This window comes from Eretmochelys imbricata, chromosome 1 (assembly GCF_965152235.1).
Source record: "Eretmochelys imbricata isolate rEreImb1 chromosome 1, rEreImb1.hap1, whole genome shotgun sequence".
Lineage (NCBI taxonomy): Eukaryota > Metazoa > Chordata > Testudines > Cheloniidae > Eretmochelys > Eretmochelys imbricata.
In genome coordinates, this window is record NC_135572.1 from 340,695,982 (window position 1) to 340,719,555 (window position 23,574).

The window sequence follows — 23,574 nt, forward strand, 5'->3', positions numbered from 1 at the left end:
TTTGCTGAAGGAAAGGCAGCCTTCCAAACCTCCCCTCCCCCCGCTTTTTGTTAATGTATTAAGGCTTTGTTTAGCTTGACATTTTTAGAGACGCTTTTTCTTGATTTACTTTATTTGCCTTCAGTTTCTCTAGGTATTTTGGATTACTCTTTCTCTCATTAAAAAAATCATTTTAATTAATAAAGTGCGTCTATAATCCTGTAGGTTAAGTGCAGACTAGCTAGAATTACTTTACTATTACTCGATAGGATAAAATTGAACAAATCTATTTAGACGGCTTTGTATTATTTGTAACTGGGTGTTGCTCACAAGCCCCAGTCCAGGCTCCAATGGCCAAGGCACTACACAAACAGGTAAGGAAAAATGGTCTCTTTCACCAAAGAATTTACTATTGAATTTGAAAGAAGATTAAACGAGTGTGTAGCAAACAACAGGAGGAAAGGGAATGAAAATAATGACCAAATGATTGCAGTTACATAGGGCACACAACTTGATTGTTCCAGATCATTTAAGATAATTATTTTTTAAAAATATAAACATCAGCTAATCTAACTGCAGCTCAATCTAGCCAACATTAGTTGATCAATATGTTATAGGTGTGACAGGAGGAATGCATCTTGAGGAGGAATTTGAAGTGGAAATTAGCAGATTAGTTCAGGGATTAATTAGTTCCAAGTATAAAGGTCAGTTTGGAATTTTGTACAGAGATTTTCCCCCACACCCAATCTAACTTCTATGTACAATCCTCCTGATCAGGACCCACCTTTTTTCTAAATTCTTAATGGTTATTATAAAGTTTTCATCCAAATTTGTACATAGCACACATTTTTCAGCCTTTTAGCTTGCTACTTGGATACGACAGTAGTGGGCATAGTATAAGAACCTGGACAGATGAACAAGTAATACTATTATGTTTCCAAAGAATATGAAATGGCCCAGTAAGACTTTGTTCTACTACTTAGTACTGCCTTAAAAGGACCTTGCTAAAGGATAATGCCATGGCTCCACGAACCAAAGCCTTTTATCCAGCGAGAACACTCCAAGGACTTACTATTAAGATTTAAACGCTTAAATAGTATGCCATCATTTTATAGAGTGCCAGGGCAGCCAAGAAGCTGGTTATAGTTTCTTGACTCTTTACCCAGCTCTGGCTCCAACAGAGGTTAGAGCAGTCTGGGGGCTGCTCTAGTCGGTGCCAGCTGCTTATGGTCCCCTTGGAAAGTCTCTGTTCTCCACCCCGAGCCAGGGGCTGTAGGTAAAGAGGTATAGGTGCCTGCAGGTGACTCCCCTACCACAAGACATGCCTAAGAAGGGCAGAGGGAGCAGACTGGGGCAAAAAGAATCTGCCCCTGTATGACGGATTGTCTGATACTTTAACCCATCACAGCAGTTTTAAGATTGACAAGGTTAGAATTGCTGACAATCCCACAGGATCATATAATGAGTGGGCTACAGAATAAAGCAAGAGGACAGCAAGGCAGGCCTACCCCACTGAGGGACCTCAACTCTGGAATGTCATTTCCCGCCATGTATTCCAAAGGTACATCGGTGACACCTTCAGAGCAATGCTCAAATCTTGTTTCACGTCTGCAGTAGTTATGTGGTTTATGGTGTTACAATTTAGTTTGCTGGTTCTTGTACATTTTTACAGGCATCATGTCTGCATATAATGTAATTTGTTTTGTAGTTATTTCAATTAAGGATCCCAGAGGCCTTCAGATGTAGAGGTTATATGCTGAAAATATATTATTAATGTTGTTCTCAACCACATCATGAATAAACTAAAGGAAGTATTTTTTCACACAATGCACACTCAACCTGTGGAACTCCTTGCCAGAGGATGTTGTGAAGGCCAAGATTATAATAAAAAAGAAGTAGATAAATTCATGGAGGATAGGTCCATCATTGGCTATTAGCCAGGAAGGGCAGGGTTGCTGTCCCTAGCCTCTGTTTGCCCAGAAGCTGGGAATGGGAGACAGGACATAGATCACTTGCTGATTACCTGTTCTGTTCATTCCCTCTGGGGCACCTGGCATTGGCCAATGTCGGAAGACAGGATACTGGGCTAGATGGACCTTATGTTATAATGTTGTTATCAACTGCATCATGAATAACAGTTGAAACCAAACTGTGCAGAAATAAGTTGTTGTTTTTTCCCCCCTCCTGTATGGAACATTATAAGAAACTTGCCGTTATCCCTGCCCTAACTGCAGTGCTCTTTGTTTAAATGGTCCATCCTGAAACACAGGCTTTTCATTTTCAAATTATTTCAACTAGAAATGATAGGTTCAGTACTTTAGCATACATTGTTTTAACAGGTGAACACTGCTGCAGTTTGATATGGGCAGGGCTGGCTTTAGGGGTCCTGCTGTCTTAGATAAAGCAGCAGATTGCTTCCCCCATCAGCTCGCATTCACTCACACAAATTGTTATTGAATGTTTTCTTGCTTTATGTGACTATCTATTTGCTACTGTGGTAGAACACACCATGGGGAAGGGACAGACCCAGCCCAGCTGGGTATAATGTGTTAAGGGCCTGATCCAAAGCCCAGTGAGAAGGCTCCTACTGATTTCAGTGGGCTTTGGATCAAACCCTATACGCAGTCCTGGAAATTCTGAATGTAAAAATGTCTATAGGTCATTACCTAAAATGTAACTGAGATATGTCATTGAAATGATCACTTAATCACATGACTCCAGCAGGTGGAATTTTAAGACACACACAAAAAGAAGCACATCTTTGCTATCAGTGTGAGGATTCTTAGACTACAAACTCCTTAAGGCAGGGAACATGTCTTGGTATGTATCTGTGGTGCCAGGCCTTGACTTTGGCCTCTGGTTGCTATTGCAGTGTACAATTATTATTATTAATAATACTGAACTCCAAACATCTACATTCAGATTACGTATTAGACAGTAAATTCTATGGGCTGTAAGTTCTGAGTGAAATAAAAATAAATCATTTTGTAGCACATTAGAGGGGAGCCTTTCAACAGACAACCTTCTAGTGAGGATATGGTTAAAACAATATATTCACATATTTAAACAAATCTCTCTAATTTCCCAACCACTGCAAAGGTTAATGGAATAAGTACATGTTTTATTTGATAGCCCACTCATTTAATGAAAATCATGGGAACAGGAGAGGATTTTGGGACCCTACTTTAACAAGTACGAAGTGTAAATAAATAGCCTTTACATACAAATGTTACAGCTTCTGTATGATGACATATTATTGACAATGGTTACAGTATTTGTCTAGCTGTTTATTTTAATGATTCCACTGTTTTTTTTAGTGTTTCCAGTTATGAGGGTTTGAATGAGAGATATTTGAGCTTTTGATCAAGTGCATTCCTCTTGGTTGTTGTCAAACTGCTCTTTGCAGCTAAATCCAGTCCCTCAAGCCAACCATCAATAAGGAATCCTCCAATACCTGAGAATCTGCAGTCACTCCTTCAGCCCCGAAGCTAGGGCAGATTCTGTGACCTACTACAGAAAACACAGTGGCCTAGGGAACCACAGGGATAATGGATCCATCTCCACTCATCCCAGTGTCTCCCACTCTGCCACTATTAACACAACCAGTATTGCCAACCTCAGACAGTCAAAATTCATGAAATTGACATAAAAATCATGAACTTTTTAAAAATAAACCATTTGAGCCTCTTTTTATTTGCCTGTGGTTTTTGGAGTCTTTCAATCTTTTCTTTGCAACAAGGAGGGCTAGACACTTTTTTTTTAAACAAAAGCTGAGATAATCACTCAATCACATGACTGGAGGAGCTGGATCATTAAACAAAAAATATCAGGAGACGCGTGATAACATTGAAAAGTTGGCAACACTGTTCTCCCTGAATGTGACGATGCAGAGGGGGCAGAGTTTGCCACATAATACACAAAAAGATTATACAGTAGAATACTGTATGCCTGAAAACCAGATGTTCAGGTTTTAATGTTCTTGCACTTCATCAGACAGGTATCCTGAATGCCAAGCTATGTCTTTCAGCCCATAAGGTTTTTCCCAGTACACTCTGTCAAAATTGTCTTGTTACATCAGTTGCCCGGCTCAGTAAAAAAGGTCCATCATTCAGTATTTGCTTCCAGACTAAGCAGATATTAAACCTGGTAAAAATCATATTTATGCACATATCTGACAGCCACATGGTCACATGACCAGCAGTTGCTATGGTATTACCCTTCCCAGGTTCCTTCAAACAGTTTCCCAATTAGCTGACTGAAACAATTAGCATTTGCATTTCTTCCGTCTGTGACAAATGAACATGCCACACTAGGTTAATTAAATGGCAGTATATGACCTCCAATTGCATTATCTTTTACTTGCTTTGGTAGGATTTTTCTGATTAATTGTATCATAGGTTGTGTTCATTTTCTAGGTCATAATTGTATAGTGAATTTTTTCCAACTGGAAAAACTACACTAAGTCCAAGACAAAGTCAGTTGCCTTCATCTTTTTTCAACTAGTCACTTGCTATTTTGTAGACATTTCATAGCCACACACCTTCCATGTTTACTCTTCATTACAACAAAAAGATTTAAAAGAATCGTTTTTGTGGCAGCGATAGTGGAAACCCCAGTACCCAGTAACAACTGGCCAGACCAGTGCTTTGATAGTAACAGTCCTAGGCATCATTACTATTTATTATTTGTTTTGAGCTGACACAGTACCCAGTGACTTTATAATAATGACATAAAAATACCAAAGACAGTTGCCCTGCTCTGAAGAGCTCACAATCTGCATAACATTTTGGTTCAGTGCTTGACCACTTATGGGGAGTCTAAAGGAACCTTTCTTATTCACTCGTCTCCTCTAACCTCTCCACCTGCCCCATTGACCGCATCGTATCCCATCTCCTGATCTCCCTTGAGACCATTCTCATCCTTTCCCACACTCTTCCCCTTAACTTCTCACTGGTCGTTAGCTCTTTCCCCTCAAAATACAATCATGCTTTACTCTCTTCCATCTTAAAAAAAAATCCACCCTACTTGCCTCTTACCTACTGCCACATTTCCTTTTCATCTCTAAGCTCATTGAATGTGCTAGCTACAATTGGTATCTAGTGTTCCTCCCCTTCAATTCCATACTAGACCCTCTGCAATCTGGCTTCCACCCCTTGCACTCTGCTGAAAGTACTCTCGTCAAAGTCCTCTTCCTAGAAAAAGCTTAGAACCAGGTCTCCATCCTTATCCTCCTCTTTGACCTGTCAGCCACCTTCAACACACTGACCATGCTTCTGTTCTTGAAATCTTGTCCTCTATTGGTTTCTGTGATTCCTTCCTCTCCTGGTTCTCTTCCTACCTTTCTAATCAGTCCTTCAGCATCTCTTCTGGAGGATCCTCTTCATTACATCCTCCAACTTTCGACAGTTCTTGGTCATTGGTCCACCTTCTCTTCCATCTCTACACCTTATCTCTGACAATCTCATCTGCAAACACAACATCACCTACCGTTTCTATGCTGATGATTTACAGAGATACCTCTGTACTCCACACCTGCCTCCCTCTGTCCAAATTAAAACCTCAGCCTGTCTCTGACATCTTCTTGACCACAGTTGGGCTACTTTAGTGCTGAGACCACTGCCTATCATGATGACCATTATTTACATGTACTCTATCATCACTTATCTGTATCCATCTGCTATCTCTTGTAACCTCTTTGGGGCAAGGACCACTTTTTGTTCTGTGTTTGTACAGCACCTAGCACAATGAAATCCTGATTCATAAGTAGGGCTTCTTGGCATTATAGTAATACAAATACATTAGTAGATAATACTAATAATTAATAAAGTTCTCAAACTGGAGTGCAATTGTAGAGCTGTCCCTTTTAATAATCCAGGGACCACAACAATTAACGGATAATGGTCACATCTCAGAATCTGAAATTTAAGGACAGATCACAACCAGATCTTTTTATCTGAAACTTGGTAGATCAGATTAATGGGAACCTGGATCTGAACCATCGTTAGAAAACCCAAACCTGGTTTCCTTGGGAAATCCCTACTCAAATTACAGAGATCACTACTACATATCACTACTCCACAAAGTCACTGTTTTTGTACCAATTAAATATTCCAACTGATTGTCCTCAAATTGACAAATAGAGTTAATTTCAATCATATGTTCTGCATAAATTAGAACCAATGCTAAAACTGCTTCAGGGCCCATTTCTGTGGCACTTGCTCATGCTGAGTAGTACCTTACTGCATGAGTAATCCTTCTGAATCCACAAGGATTTACTTGGGCAGTAAGATACTACTTCATGTAAGTGAGGGTGCCAAACCCAGACCCAAAATTAGTTGTTATAATGGAGGATTGAAATATCTGTTAAATAACTTATTTGTTCTGCATCACAAGTAACTGGTTTAAGGCCCAACTGAATGTTTAAAGCATGACCCTGCATTGGGAATGGTGTGGAGTCCCACCTTACCAGAAGACATTTTACATCTCCCCCCGCCCTCCTCTTTTCCCACCCACTTTGAAACTCTGTATCTGCTCTGGGCAGTTGGGAGGGAGCTCTTTTCGCCCCAAAATAGTGCTAGATGAGGGTTGTGCATTTTGTTCATGGTGTCTATGGGTCGTATGGACTCAAGACCAAAGACAAGATTTTTAAAAATGAGGGTCTGAAGTTAAGTCTTAATCCCATAGTTTGACACCTAAATAAGTGGTCTAATTTTCAAAAGCACGGAGCTCATCCACTGACTTCAGTTTCCCAATTCAAGTTCTTTAATTTGGGACTCATGCTAATCAGGGTCACTGTAGATTATCCCATTTTGTACTTGGGTTACCAACGAAATGTCAGACACTTAGTATTATTTTGTATTTCATTTTTGTTCTTGTTTTACATGATTGGTATCTGATCTGGTATTTCCCAGGAGATAAGTTTTTATAAGGAAAGGGATGGGATCAGTGATTAGCAGTGTAAAGGGTAGTTTTTTTCCCAGCAGACATACCTCATTATCTAGTAACCAGGTGAAAATGGAGGAAAATCACTTAGGAGCTCTGGAAAAAGTTACTTATTAACTAGAATTATAAAAAGACTTGTCACAGGTTACCACTTCCTGATGTGCTTGCAGCTGCCATGGCAATAGACAGGTTATAAAATTAATAAAGTAAATAAATACAGTGCTGTTACTCCAGGCTGGAGTGAGCCAGACTTTGTACACAATACACTTTCCCGCCTGCCTCCCCTCCAGTACTTCTAGATGACGCCGTCCTTCCTTCAGCTGCTGCAGTGAGAAAGAGGTATGTTCACTTCTTTAGGCTACAGCTTTTGGGCCTTGAAGGGGGTGGGGGAGGGAGACAGTGGTTGCAGTTGACAGGGGTAGAATAATGGCTGCCACCCACTTTCTCAGCTCAGGGCTAGTCTCACCCAAACAATGGCTGGTTTTGAGAAATGCAGGCCCAGAGTCAGAGTTAAGCACTAGGCACCTTGCTACACATTTTGCAAGGACTCGGTGGATCAATACATACGTGTTAGTAATAGTTGGACACACATTTACACCGAATACCTGTGCTTTATACTGGAATGTCTATCTTTTCCTCAAATTAAAACAATGGGAGCTGCTAATATGAATCCAGAAACAGAATCTGGCTATATGGCTGCATTTTTATCTCAGTGTTCCTATGACAGGAACAAACTAAGATGCGTGACAGGGTCGGGCCAGATGGCTACAGGAGAGTAATAGACAGCAGATATATTAGCCCTAGGTTAAGTAGGTCCCTTTTCCCTGGGTAAGGTAACAGGGAAGGTTCCAGAACAATCAGGAACCTTCTGGAGACAATTAAGACAGACAGGCTGATTGGCTACAGGTGTTCTAATCAAGAAGCTGCTAGAATCAATTAAGGCTGGCTAATCAGGGCACCTGGGTTTGTTTAAAAAGGAGCTCACTTCAGTTTGTGATGCGTGTGTAAGGAGCTGGGAGCAAGAGGCGTTAGGAGCTGAGAGTGAGAACGTGGACTGTTGGAGGACTGAGGAGTACAAGTATTATCAGACACCAGGAGGAAGGTCCTATGGTGAGGATAAAGAAGGTGTTGGGAGGAGGCCATGGGGAAGTAGCCCAGGGAGTTGTAGCTGTCGCACAGCTGTTCCAGGAGGCACTCTAGACAGCTGCATTCCACAGGGTCCTGGGCTGGAACCTGGAGTAGAGGGCGGGCCTGGGTTCCCCCCAAACCTCCCAACTCCTGGTCATCCACAGGAGGAGCTGACCTGGACTGTGGGTTCATGAAAACGGACAAACTGAGGGCTGCTGTGAAGCTCCAAGGTGAGCAAATCCGCCAATAAAGTGCAAGACCCACCAAGGTGGAGGAGGAATTTTGTCACAGATGCTGTTACTGGATGCTGCTATAATTTAGCAATTTATATAACTGAACCATTTACGTGAACAGATTAAAATGAAACTTTTTCTTGTGAAAACTTCAAGCCAGCAATCATTGAAATTCCCTTCCAGTTTCTCTTGTTGAAATGTGTTTGTAATCTGTTTAAAGGCAGACCATACTGTAATGCTACAGCTTGGTGAAAAGCAGATGTTTTCTTGATGTCTAATGTGAAAATAAATCTTATAGACTCTGACAATCATCTGCAATAAACTACGAGTTGATTTTCAGCAGGTATCATGAGTATAACCATGCACACACTGAAGTAATTGCCTAGACTCATGGAGTGCACATGAAACAAATATACCTTTGTCATAAATATAAAGGGAAGGGTAAACACCTTTAAATCCCTCCTGGACAGAGGAAAAACCCTTTCACCTGTAAAGGGTTAAGAAGCTAAGACAACCTCGCTGGCACCTGACCAAAATGACCAATGAGGAGAAAAGATACTTTCAAAGCTGGAGTGGGGGGGATGGACAAAGGGTTCTCTCTGTCTGTGTGTTGCTTTTGCTGGGACCAGAGCAGGAATGCAGGTCAGAACTCCTGTAAAAAGTCAGTAAGCAAGCTAGTTAAATATGCGTTAGATTCTGTTTTGTTTAAATGGCTGATAAAATGAGTTGTGCTGAATGGAATGTACATTCCTGCTTTTGTGTCTTTTTGTAACTTAAGCTTTAGCCTAAAGGGATTCTCTATGTTTTGAATCTGATTACTCTGTAAGGTATTTACCATCCTGATTTTACAGAGGTGATTCTTTAACTTTTTCTTTAATTAAAATTCTTCTTTTAAGAACCTGATTGCTTTTTCCTTGTTCTTAAGATCCAAGGGTTTGGGTCTGTGTTCACCTATGCAAATTGGTGAGGATTTTTATCAAGCCTTCCCCAGGAAAGGGGGTGTAGGGTTTGGGGAGATTTTGGGGGGAAAGACGTTTCAAGCGGGCTCTTTCCCTGTTTTATTTGTTAGACACTTGGCAGCAATAAAGTCCAGGGACAAAAGGTAAAATAGTTTGTACCTTGGGGAAGTTTTAACCTAAGCTGGTAAAAATAAGCTTAGGGGGTTTTTCATGCAGGTCCTCACATCTGTACCCTAGCGTTCAGAGTGGGGAAGGAACCTTGACAACCTTCAACTAGGAATATTAAGGTCAAATCTATAAATGAATGGCCTGATTCAGATCTCACTTATAGTAGTGTAAATTAGGACTAATTCTACTGAAGTCAATGTACTTGAGCCTTCTCTCAGTATAAGTCAGCAGTAGCTCCTCAGAAATCAGCAACATTACACCAGTGTGAAACAGTTGTAGTAAAGGAGAATCAGGTTCAAAAATATTAACTGGAACTTAGAACTATAATAAAAGGGTCAAAGATAACCATTTCCTGATATTCTGGCTGCTGCTATATAAATTAAGTATATAAGTAAAGTGTTGTTATTTTGCCTCAGGTTTTCATAAGGGTAATGAGGAGTTTGGGGGTACTGACAGGGTGGCAAATGGGAATGAGGATATGGAAGTAGGAATTACCACATCTGAGGTGGAAGTCAAACTCAAACAGATTAATGGGACTAAATTGAGGGCCCGGATAATCTCCATCCAAGAATATTAAAGAAACTGGCAAACGTAATTGCAAGCCCAGTAGCAAGGATTTTTAATGAATCTGTAAACTTGGGGGGTCACACACTATGGTTGGAGAATTGCTAATTTAGTATCTATTTTTAAGAAAGGAAAAATATGTGATCTGGGAAACTACAGGCGCATTAGTTTGACCTCAGTTGTATGTAGCGTTTTAGAGCACATTTTGAAAGAGAAAGTAGTTAAGGATATGGAGGTAAATGGTAATTGGGACAAAATACAACATGGTTTTACAAAAGCAAAAGCGTGCCAGACCAATCTGATCTACTCCTTTGAGAAGATAACTGATTTTTTAGACAAAGGAAATGCGGTAGTTCTAACACAGCTGGATTTCAGTAAGGCATTTGATACAATTCCACGTGGGAAGTTGCTAGTACAATTGGAGAAGATGGGGATTAATATGAGAACTGAAAGGTGGTAAGGAACTGGTTAAAGGGGAGACTACAATGGGTTATACTGAAAGATGAACTGTTAGAGCGGGGGAGGTTACTAGTGGAGTTCCTCAGGGATTGTTTTTGGACCCAGTGTTATTTAACATTTTCATTAATGACCTTGCCAAAAAAAGTGGGAGTGTGCTAATAAAATTTGTGGGTGACACAAAGTTGGGAGGTATTGCCATTACGGAGGAGGACCAGAATATCATACAAGAAGATCTAAACAACCTTGAAAACGGAAGTAATGCAAATGGGATAAATTTAATAGTGCAAAGTCATGCACTTAGGGACTAACAACAAGAATTTTTGCTATAAGCTGGGGACTTATCAGTTGGAAGTGACACAAGAAGAGAAAGACCCAGGCTTATTGTTTGAATACAGGGATGACTATAAGACACCAATGTGATGTGGCTGTGAAAAAAGGCTAATACAATCCTAGGATTCATTGGGTGAGATATCTCCAGTAGAGATAGGAAAGTGTTAATACCATTGTACACTTGGTGAGACCTTACCGGGAATACTGTGTGCAATTCTGTTCTTCCATGTTTAAGAAATATGAACTTAAACTGGAATAGTTGCAGAGAAGGGTTATGAGGATGATCAAAGGAATGGAAAGACTCAAAAGAGCTTGGCTTGTTTAGCCTAATCAAATGAAGGCTGAGGGGAGATATGATTTCTCTCTATAAATATACCAGGGAGGGAAAGGATTTATTTAAGTTAAGTGCCAATGTTAACACAAGAACAAACAGATATAAAGTGACCATCAACAAGTGTGGGCTCGTAATTAGGTAAAGGTTTCTAACCATCAGAGGAATGAAGTTCTGAAACAGCCTTCCAAATGGATCAGTGGGGGCAAAAAACCTGACTGCCTTCAAGAATGTGCTTGATAAGTGTGTGGAGGGAATGGTACGATGGGACTGCATACAACAAAAAATAGCAAAAAATCCCCAACAGCCGGAGATGCGGCAATAGATGTGGGGGCTCTAAGGTACTACACAGAATTCTTTTCTTGGTGTTTGTCTGGTGGGTTTCGCCCACATGCTCAGGGTCTAACTGATTGCCATATTTGGGGTCAGGAAGGAATTTTCCCCAAGGTCAGATTGGCAGAGACCCTGGGTTTTTTTGGCCTTCCTCTGCAGGATGGGGCATGGGTCATTTGCAGGTTTAACTAATGTAAATTGTGGATTAACTGTAACTTGAAGTCTTTAAATCATGATTTGGGGATTTCAGTATTTCAGCCAGAGGTTATGGGTCTATTACAGGAGTGGGTGGGTGAGTTTCTGTGGCCTGCAATGTGCAGGAGGTTAGACTAGATGATCATGATGGTCCCTTCTGGCCTTAAAGTCTGTAAGTCTACTTCATGCAGATATGTGTCCGACTTTGCATAGTCAGGAACAACCCATAAAATCCTACCAAACACAGAATCCAAGATGCTGATCATGCTTCTTTTGAGTGTAGCACTTTTTAAAAAAGTATTAATTAATACAAGCTGTGATCTATGCTCAAATATTTATTTCAGAGCATTCTGTATGACCTATGTTTCAACTTTTAACAAAAAGCCCTTTTAAATACGTCCTTCTCGGTCAAATCACTCCCAATTTCTTGGAATTTGTGCATGTCTAATATTCTGGCCAAATCTTACTTTTAGATCATATTAATTTTTTAAAAGTATTTTTAGTTTTTATAAAATTCACCCTCCTACATGACTTAAAGCACCTGTACAGTGTTGACTTTACCAAATATAATCTTCCTATTTTCAAAGGTAGAAAATAATAATCCCCCCAGAAATAATCAGTCTCTTCTCATTTTCCTACAACACTTCTGTGACACTCTGTACCTCAAAGTAAGCACCCTGGAATCCCAATATTCACCACTGCTATATTATTATGATATGTTTTGTACAAACTATACCTTGTCAGATATAATTTTAAAAGTCTTGATCTGCTGTACAATAACCTGTACAATAACCTGTTGGATTGTATGTGTTGTCATTAGGTGTGAAGTTATGAAGCATTGCTATCTATGTGTGTTACTGAAATATGTTGTGAGGTTGGGAAACACCCACAACCAACCTTTCAGTTACAATGAGAGATCAGCCAGACATGTGCTGATGGTCCGTTAAAGGGAATCCGCTCTCCCAGTGGCCATCCCAGAGACTTCTCAGAGAGAGCACATATGCAATGGACACTGCTTGACCAATAGGGACTGCCTGATCCCCACAACACAGCAAGGAACTTTCTAGCGAAGTTGGAAAAAAGTATAAAGAGAGAGACAGTGACATCACCACTTAGCCTCTCTTTCCCTCCATCTCAACATCCCAGCCAGGGCTTTGTCAAGCCTGACCATATTTCTAGTCTGAATTTGTCTAGCTTTAGTTGCAATCCATTGGATCTTGTTATGCCTCTCTCTGCTGGGTTAAAGAGCTGCCAACTATCAGAATCTTCCTTCTTTGTAGTTACTTACAGACTTTTATTAAGTTACTATTTAGCTTTCTTTGTTAAACTATGTAGACTGAACTTCTTTAGTCTCTGACTGTAAGACAAGTTCCAAATCACAAATCATTCTTGTAACTCTTATCTGAACCTTTTCCAATTGCCAATACCTTTTTAATTGTGGGCATCAGACTGTATTTTTGGGGTAGATCCTCAGCTGATATAAATCGACTTAGCTCTAGCAAAGTCAATGGAGCTAAGCTGATTAACATTAGCTGAGGTTCTGGTCCCTTGTTTCTTGCCACATCTATTGGTCTATGCCTACACACCCAATCAACTTTCCAAAATGAAATCCTCTGTAACTTTATTTTTATGGCCTGTCTTCTGGTCTTCAATTTTAAAGGCCAACATCACCATTTTCTCAATTCAAGCTGCGTTAATTTCTTCTTAGGTTAATTACAGTAGAACTGGACAGAACACCAGAAAATAATAAAATGGTGAACTTTTCCACAAAGATGCAGAATGGACTAGACAACCTAACAGGACTCCTCCAACTCTCATTCCAATGATTTTTGTTAATCATTGAGAATCAAGGGGAAATGATTTAAAAAGATAAACAGAAGAGTTTCTACAAATAAATCAAAATGAGGCTAGCTTTGTAGTCAAAGCACTGAATGAGACACCGGAGAATGGGTTCAATTCCTGGTTCTTCCTTGACTTCCTGTGTGACGTTGGGTATTCTCTGTCTCAGATCCATATCCATGAAATAGGGATAAGAATACTTCCTTTTTTCTGACTTCTTAAATTTAGAATGGAAAGTCTTCAGGGTAGGTACATTCCTACTGGAATGATACCAGCTGGGGTCTCTAGATACTATCAGAATACAAACAGTAAACATGTTCAAATTCACCTCCTAGGCAATTTAAAATAAAAATAAATTATTTTTGTCTTTATAATTATTTGATTCTGAAATAAGCATCGACTTGGGTAAGAATTCAATAAATATATCAACCAACAGCTGCTAAAAATGATAAATCAATAACCACAGACTGCAGATGACTTGGTAAATGACTTTTTTTTTTAGAGTGGCAGACATAGATACTTCAAAACAGAATACTATGAAGATCATAATTGCAGATATGAGGAAGAGAGGATTAAAAGTTAATTCCAAAACATAACAAGAATCATCATATCCACACCAAAGTTTGTATAACCAATTCCCAAACTTTCAACACTAAGATAATATACATGCCTATAAATGAACCATTTATGTGGCTGTCTTGGAAAGCACATTTCTAGGCAATGGAGTGGAAAGTTCACATCTGTGTTCAAGGGCAGAATTGGAAGCAATTTCCATGGTAGGCAAGTAAATGTTTGTACATTAAAGCAGTTTGCATTATGTTTCAGAAGAATCTGTATTTGAAAGAATCTGGATGCACGGCTACTGTTACGCTAACTTGTACTGAAGGACAGTGCTCTGCTGCAGTCATTCCCTAACAATATCTAAAAGGACAACTGAAGAGGCACAGACTGGATTTTTACTGCACTGTTTTCAGATTATTTGCAGGATGAATATACCATCTCTACTTCAAATGCAATTGAAATACCTGGAAATAATCACTCAAGGGCTTGAACCTACAATCCTCCACATAGGAAGTAATCAGTGCTTTGTACCTCTCAAAATTGAGGTCTTAGAGCAGTATTTCCAGAACCCAGGTACCCAAATCGTGTCTACACATAGAAAAAGGTAATTCCATCCATCCCATAGCCCATATGTGGGTGGGGTACATTCATTGGCCAGCATAGCTGAGCCAGTGCAGGGAGTGTCACAGTTTGGTGCTGTTATGGGCCGACAGCAAATTACTACAATTTTCCCCTCCCTTCAGTATAAAGGGGTGTTTCATATATTGCATGTTGGGTAATATCATGAGAAGACTCCATGCTTGTAAAACTGGCTCTTTATTAAGAAATCTATTTACAGAAGTGCTGCAACTGCACTTAGCATTCATGCCACATGCAGGCAGACTAACCTCCTGGTACTCCCTCTAAACTCTTCCCTCCTTCAACCTGTGCTCCTTTCTCCAAGTACCATGCAGATTGCTACAGGGGGAGCAGAGAGGGAACTGTGATTCAGAGGGCTGCCTCTCTCTCATTCACAGTACTGTTTGGGGGTACCCTGGGGTGGTGCAGACTATGCACCACCCATTGCTCAAAGCTATACCTGAAGTCAAAATGTAGCCCAAAATGGTAATTGGATTCACAAACGGCACTGTTACATTCACTAGTCTCTTTAGAAATGTGTAGAAACTTGTTGTTCAGGGGAGGACCCTTAAGTAAAAATCAGAAGAATAAAAAAATGTAAACATGAAATAAAAATCATAGTAATCCCCTCTCTCTTGGTATTCCCAGTGCATCCTGTCTATTCTACATCTGTGTTGTTTAGACAGTACACTCTTCAGGGAACAGACTGCTTGCATTGTGAGCTTTGGATATCCCTGATTATAATGCTGTAGCTTAACAATGAATAAAGAGCTATAAAGTCAAATGGAATTTTAGGAGTGTGCACAATTGTACTTTATCAAATTGAAGTGCACCTAAACTACCTGCAACCCATTTTACTACATTTCTTCAGTGCCCATTTCAAGGCATGGAAAACAATAATAAATATGGAGCAAAAGAACCTAATTCATAGCCAGTGTATTTAAATAAGTTAAATTATGTAAAAGAAGAGAGGGGAAAAAAGGAAAGTTTTGTTAAATCTTGTTAGGCAACGCACTGAAGAAATACTGACCTAAAGTGAAATAGTGTTATAGGAACAGTGGGTTCATCATCATTAAGACTTTATACTAGATGCATATGTACAGCTAACATGATGTGATCATACACCAAAACCTGTGCATGTTGAGTGTGAGCATGAGAGAGAGAGAGGAACTGACTCCAGCCCTGAGATCTGCAGCCCGGAAAGTTTCAAACTTCATGTGAATTTAGGAACTCAGCATTTTGTTATTACAAATCTTTAAAGTACATCTGTAAAGGTTCCTTAATGAGATGAACTAGACAACGTAGAAGATATCCACTACTCCAGTATGTATGTCTTATTAGCAATGTTTGAGTCATACTTTAAAAAAATGCACATCTACAATACTCTGTGTTACACCTAGACGGCAGATAGCCCATAAATGGATGTATATGTCACATGGGGTATTTTCCTGATCATTCTGCATCATGCACAGCATCTTGTACTGCCGATGTACTTTTGTTTAGGTTTATAAATAACTATTAAGTGTAATTTTAACAAATCATTGCTCAGAAGTTATCTTAACAGTACACTATTGCTATCAGTTTTCATAACCGTTTAAAGATGAGAATTGTCTTAGTGTGTAAGACCCAGGGTGAGATAATTAATCTAAGCCCTGCCAGAATGAGGGAAATCCTCCAGTGCTCAAAGCCAGACACTAATGGGCATAACAGGAAATAGAACTGCCTAAAAATTGATCATGGCAAAACCTAACCGACCACTAAAATACTCAACTGACAGATCTCCAGTCTAAAAAAAGGCAGCCTTTCAAAATCATTGTACCAGTGGTGAACTTGCTGAGAGAAATGCTGAGATTTTTTTTTTAAATGATACTGCTGCTCTGCCAGGTCTTTGTGCATCAATAAGCAATTTATTTTATATAACATGTCAGCACTAACTATGGCAATAATACAGTTTAAGAAAAACACACATCTGTGCGACTGGCTAATCTGCTTTGAGAGTTTCCCCTTTGAAACCTGATGAAAGCCTTAGAAGTTGCATGTTTGCTTGACAGATCTGATAAGCATGCCATTGTGAATATATTATAAAACCTGAATGTCTGACAAAACAAGGAGCTGAGAATTGATGTTTTAAAATCAATATTTAAGATCTTCATCTGAAAGTGAATCAGTATTAATCACTGTGTTAGAACAGTGAGTCCCCTTCACCCAAAGTGTGCATTTAGTCCAGTTTTCTTTCTTCTAATCCATCAGCAAATAAACTCAAATTTATACTCAGAATTACTGGAGTATAAACACTGACATATTGGCCTAGGTATTTTAAAATTGTATCAGAGACTTGATGGATGGTCTTGAAAGTACTCCCAGCACTACTAAATATCAGATATTTACTATAGATCGAGGCTTACTTTGTCATCTTTAAATGCTACACATAAGTTTGCAGATAGTTCAGTATGTCAGCTACAGTCACCCAGAACCTTGTCCCCAAGCTGATACAGTATATTGCAGAGTGCTTCCATTTTCAGGGGTAGTCAATTATTTTTTGTCAAGGTCCAAATTTCTTGGTCAAGGTATAGTCAAGGTTCAAGACTTCAGAGAAAATAATAAAAAAAATAATAACATGATCATAATAAGTAAATAAAAAGATTTCCCAGTATGTTCAAAAGCCTCTGGTGGTCTGGATCTGTCCTGTGGTTTCCTATCAACTACCCCAGTATATAGTCTCTATAATTAGTTTGGATGCCTTGTCGTACTACACTGCATTTTTCTACAATGGATTGTATAAAATATTTGTCAAAAATATGCTTTCTTGTGAAAAAAATAATCAAATTACATTATTAAAAAGTGGGCATATGTGTAATGAGGCACAAGAGGATGGTTGAGTGGAGTTGCAGGAATTCACTGTACTGTGTTAAAAGATGCAATCTAGAGAACCTGGAAAACGGCATCTGAGGATAACAGCGAGATTGCATTTTAGAAAGCTCACAGAATTTATGCAGTCTTCTGTTCTCATTACTGTCTTACAATTGTCACTGTAGTGAATAAAATTTGTGCCATTTTCTATTCTCATTACAATCTGTGACAAGAATGCATTATAATTTTGCCATTTTCATTCCTATAACAATCATTGCCATAAGAATGAGTTACTCCTGCATTTCTTGCCTGATTGATTATCATTCCATGCACACCAGGAAGAGAGAGAGAGAGATACAATATCTGATTTAGTAGCTGACTTTAATTTTGCATGTGCCTTTTTAACGAGTGACGAGTCAAGCTTTCAAGTGGCATATGTAGAAAATTAGTCCTTTATGGGTAAAGGTCATAAAATAAAAATGGCCTGTCAAGGTTCCTTCCCCACTCTGAACTCTAGGGTACAGATGTGGGGACCTGCATGAAAAACCCCCTAAGCTTATTTTTACCAGCTTAGGTTAAAACTTCCCCAAGGTACAAACTATTTTACCTTTTGCCCCTGGACTTTATTGCTGCCACCACCTAGCGTCTAACAAAATATAACCGGGAAAGAGCCTGCTTGGAAACGTCTTTCCCCCTAAAATCCTCCCAAACCCTACACCCCCTTTCATGGGGAAGGCTTGATAAAAATCCTCACCAATTTGCATAGGTGAACACAGACCCAAACCCTTGGATCTTAAGAACAAGAAAAAAGCAATCAGGTTCTTAAAAGAAGAATTTTAACTGAAGAAAAAGTAAAAGAATCATCTCTGTAAAATCAGGATGGTAAATACCTTACAGGGTAATCAGATTTAAAACATAGAGAATCCCTCTAGGCAAAACCTTAAGTTACAAAAAGACACAAAAACAGGAATATACATTCCATTCAGCACAACTTATTTTATCAGCCATTTAAACAAAACAGAATCTAACGTATATCTAGCTAGATTGCTTATTAAGTTCTAAGACTCCATTCCTTTTTCTGTTCCCGGCAAAAGCATCACACAGAAAGAGAGAACCTTTGTTCCCCCCCCCCCCTCCAGCTTTGAAAGTATCTTGTCACCTCATTGGTCATTTTGGTCAGGTGCCAGCGAGGTTATCCTAGCTTCTTAAAGGGTTTTTCCTCTGGCCAGGAGGGATTTACTCTTCCCTTTATATTTATGACATGGCCATACTGGATCATACCAAAGATCCATTGAACCCAGTATCCTGTTTTCCAACAGCAGCCAATGTCAGGTGCCCCAGCGGAATGAACAGAACAGGCAATCACTAAGTGATCCATCCCCTGCTGCCCACTCCCAGACCCTGGCAAACAGAGGCTAGGGACACCATCCTTGCCCATCTTGGCTAATAGATCCATGGAGGATAGGTCCATCAATGGCTATCTACTTCTTTTTTGAACCCTGTTATAGTCTTGGCCTTACCAACATCCTCTGGCAAAGAGCTCCACAGGTTGACTATGTGTTGTGTAAAGTGAAGAAATACTTTCTTTTGTTTGTTTTAAACCTGCTGCCATTAATTTCATTTGGTGACCCTTAGTTCTTGTGTTATGAGAAAGAGTCAGTAACACTTCCTTATTTACGTTCTCCACACCAGTCGTGATTTTATAGACCTCTATCGTATCCCTTGGGGTAGAAGAGATGGGGTAGGGGAGGCTCCAGCACTCCTGCTGGAGTGTCTGGTTTTTAAAGATTACGAAGTTGGCAACCCTATCTAGTTGCTTTTGGAAGAATAATTTAAGGCAACATTATGCTTGCAAACAAATCTCTAGATGTAAACAAATCTTGAATTTTGAATGAGGAACTTTTATTTGGTAAAGGGTGGTGACTTTCTCTGACTGAATACCTACACCATTCATCTCAAGCACAGACAACACAGTGATGGGTGTAGTTGCTGGGTCAGAGAAGAGAAGTGTTTCTCTTCATATCAGCAATTATGGAATAAGTGGAAAGAGTGTAATTTGTATTGTATGATAGGCATCATGAGATTGTCTGTCTCCCATAAAAAGCATCTGACTTGTTATTCAGTGAATCATTGTGATCTGAAATTTGTCTGTTCAAGACCATTCTTAACAGGCCACATGCAATTAAAATTCACTGAGGATACTACAAAGTAATGAAGCGGATCCCTATGCAGAATTTATGATCTCTTAGATTATTTAAATTGCAGAAAGGTCAATAACTGTCACTTGGTTAGAGGAGTTAACAGTGAAAATCAATTCGATTTGTTGAGTCCCCAAAGGTTGATAATAATAGAACAACACTTGAAATGGTTGCTAGCTTGGTGTGAGCAAGTGATTATTAGCAAGTGATTGCAGGGTTCAGCCAAATGAATGGCGAGAAGAACAAAATATAATACATGATAAAATACTTTATTTGTGTATTTTGAAAACTGTAGTTAAATTTTATTAGATATACTGTAATTCAGGATGTACTACTTAATGCATGGCATTCCAGTAGTTAAAAATAACAAAGCTTTAGTTCTATGAGACCTCACTAGACTAAACTACTATTAAATGTCTTGCATAGAGGTAGTGCAGGCAGGATATTTTTTCTGCAGATTACAAAACAAATAAAACATAACAAATGTATATACACATTGTATGTGACGCATTGACTTCCACTCCCATCCTTTTTATATTGCTTATTGCCATAGACAATAGGCTCATTGGAGCAGTGTCTCTGTCTATTAAAGCTCGGCAGGAAATGGTTTTCCGGTCGTGGGAAATTTTTCTCAAAACAGGACAAAAGTCAAAACCTCAAAAATACTTGCGAAACAAAAGATTTTTGTTTTCATTTTAGGTTTCGTATCAATATTTCTAAGGTGTTTCAATCTTTTTCTTTTTTTTTTCCTGTCTCGTTAGCTTAAATTTCACAACAGAAAGTCAATTCAAACCAGAAACTGGACATTTTTTTTTTGAAATGTTTAAATTAAATATTTCAACCATTTCAGAACTATGTCAACTTTTTTTTTTTTTTTTTTTTTTTGAGTCAGGAAACCTCAAACATGAACTTGTTTCTGGAACAGTTTCAGTTTTAACAGAGTGGAATTTTTCATGAAAAATTGCCTCCCAGCTCCACTGTCTACTTTTTTGAATGTACCATGTAGCATGACAGGGCCATAATCCTGATTGGGGATGTTTGTGAACTGCTGTCATAAAAATATCAAATCATTAATGTGTATATTAGCAAAATGGAAACTAGCCATATTCTGCTCTTCCTCATTGTCTTTACTACAAACTCAGAGACATACCATGATCACTGGGATACTGCTTTATGCATTCCATATACAAAATATCCACATACACAGAGCCACATTCTGAACACAGTTACACCAGTATAAATCTAGTTTATATCCATTAACTGTAGCTGAAGTTTCTCCAAATTAGGAAGAGAATATGGCTCACAGATTATAATAAATCTGTAGAATTTTCCCTTTTAGGCCACCATCAAATCAAAAGAGCCATAATCAAATTTTAAAAGTGTATGGATTTTAAAAGGTCTGTATAATTTCATAACCTATAAAACCTGAAAATACAAATGCTAAATTAAAGGTAATTATATTTCATTTATAAATATAAATGGGTATAAAATAACTGAAGGAGTCAATGATCCCAGTCTTAACATCTACTATACAGTTGTATCTAATATATAATTTGCTAACAGATTTACAGATTCTGTTATACTCTGGAGAAACCTCCTCACCTGTATGTTAGTTAATATTAGAGCTGGTTAGGAATTTTTTGTTTAAAATTTATTTATTTATTTATTTATTTTTACATACAATGCAGTTTTGGCAAAATCAAAATTTCTCACTGTATAATTTTGATTTTGCTGAATTTTTCTTTGATTCTCTGTTGGGAAAATCAAAAAGAAATATTTTGGTTTGGGTGGAGTTGACCAGAGTCAAAATACATCAGTTTTTTCTGAACTGAAATGTTTCATTTTGGGTCACTTACACGTGAAATCTGTATCCCCGCAAATCACCAGGGGTTGTAATTCAGGTGCCCCATGCTCCCATTTTCCTCTATAGCTGGACTCCCTGGATGCACTATGTCTCTCATGATGCACCATAATTTGCCTTCTGGTTGAACCATCACCGTGCATCCTGGGTGTCAAATGATCACATTGCATCAAAGAAGATGCAGTCTGGCCAGGAAGCCCTGCCCATAGGATCAGATAACTTGAACTACAACTTCCTTTAGCAACCACAGCAGCTCAGGCAAACCTAGTTTTATGTCAAACTGACCCAAAACAAAATGTTTCAATTCATTTTAATAACCAGAACAAAGAGTATTTCTGAATCTAAACTATTCTGTTTTATGGAAAATCTCAGTATTTTTACTTTTTGTCCTGTATGAGGCCAAAAGCAAATTTCAAAACATTTACATTTCAATTTACTGCTGCACCATCAAACAATGCTTGGTAGAGAAACGGTGAGATAAACAGCCAATTCAAGTTCTCAGACTACTCTGGGATGCTCTGCACTACTGCATTTGGAGTTTCTGGTGGCTGGTAAGCTAGAACTGTAGCTTGCTCATTAAACACAGTTTGCCAATTGCATAGAATAGAAATCTAATAATGGAGAAAAGTTACAGGATCTATATAAGCATAGAAATAAAGAAGATTTCCTCACCACTCTACCTGGATTTGCTTTGAAAAAGCAGTTCCTAATTAATGACACAAAATCTTTTATCACTTTACTAAGTAAACTAACTAATGAGTCCCTGTGGAAAAGTTTATATATAGATACAAAATGGCATTCTTTGCTGATACTCTCAACAGAGAGCCCAAGTGGACCCAAGGCCAGAGCCCCAGTTGGCATGAACAGATGTGACTCCTCTGAAGTCAAGGGAGTTACACTGATTTATACCAGCAGAGAATCTGGCCAGAGAGTGAACTACCCTTTTATCTGTAAACACAGCTCCTCAAGAACAGTGTGGAGAGATACTGGTGAGGAAGAATAGTGAAGACTGCGCTATGGATGCCCATGCTATACCAATTTTCTGGCTATAAAGAACACTTTATTCCACGGGGGTTCAATTCAGCAACGTTCAGGAGCATTATAGTCCATTTCACAGAATTTTCTAAAAAGATACATGGATAGAAAGAAAAAAGAAAAGAAGCAAATACTCAGGCTCACATCTACATTGGGAAGAATATGTGAACTTTATCTATTGATTGACTGACAGACAGACAGATGTACTGCCTTTACCTTTTTTTGTAATTGTTCCACCAATGCTCCCAGAGTTATGGTACAAAGTAGCATGAGAAATGGTTTTCTGTAAAAGGTATTTTATGCCATTTAAAAGGAGGACAGAAATAGCAATGAATTTCCACAGCTCTAGACAACTTCAGTGAACAAGTTTCAAAGTATCATTGTATGTGTTCTATGGAACTCAGTGTTTATGCAGAAAGTTTTAATTCCTCTGTGGAAGACAATTTCTGCCTATTAGGATACCAAATAACCAACAGTATCCTTTCCCAAGTCTTGCATTTTCACATTACTAATTCATGCCAACCAGTCTTGTACAGGCTCTTATTTCATTATACCCAGGTTCCAGCTGCTATCAATATATTCTGGATTTGTGAAGAACGGTTTACGTCAAGACTCTGCAATGCTTTCAAAGAAAAACTTCATCAACAGTCTGCAGTTCCATCAGTGAGCTACCTCACTTAAAATCATAAGTTTACTTTGCATGTGCACCTACTTTCCTTCCCCACCCCCACCCCCCAAGTAAAAGTGATTCAGATTTTTAGGATGCTGACTAGGGCCTATCCAGAGGCGCGCTGAGCTCCTTCAAAGGTGCCCTGACTACCATCCACTTCCACTGAAAACATCTGACAAAAAGTCCACCCTCCAGATGTTCTCGGCATTGGACTGAATCAAGGCCTATTGTATACTGGAGCTGTGTTCATTCATTGTTTTTTTTTTTTCAGTCTCTTGCCAAAAGTCATTGAACAAGCATCAAATAGAAATACACGTAAGA

General features: G+C 38.9%; 1 protein-coding gene across 1 annotated transcript in view; it reads right to left on the bottom strand.

Moving 5' to 3' along the window:
• The window catches only part of PCLO (piccolo presynaptic cytomatrix protein), a 535,987-nt gene that overhangs the window by 300,746 nt on the left and 211,667 nt on the right, over positions 1-23,574 (bottom strand). The gene's annotated exons all lie outside the window — the stretch shown is intronic.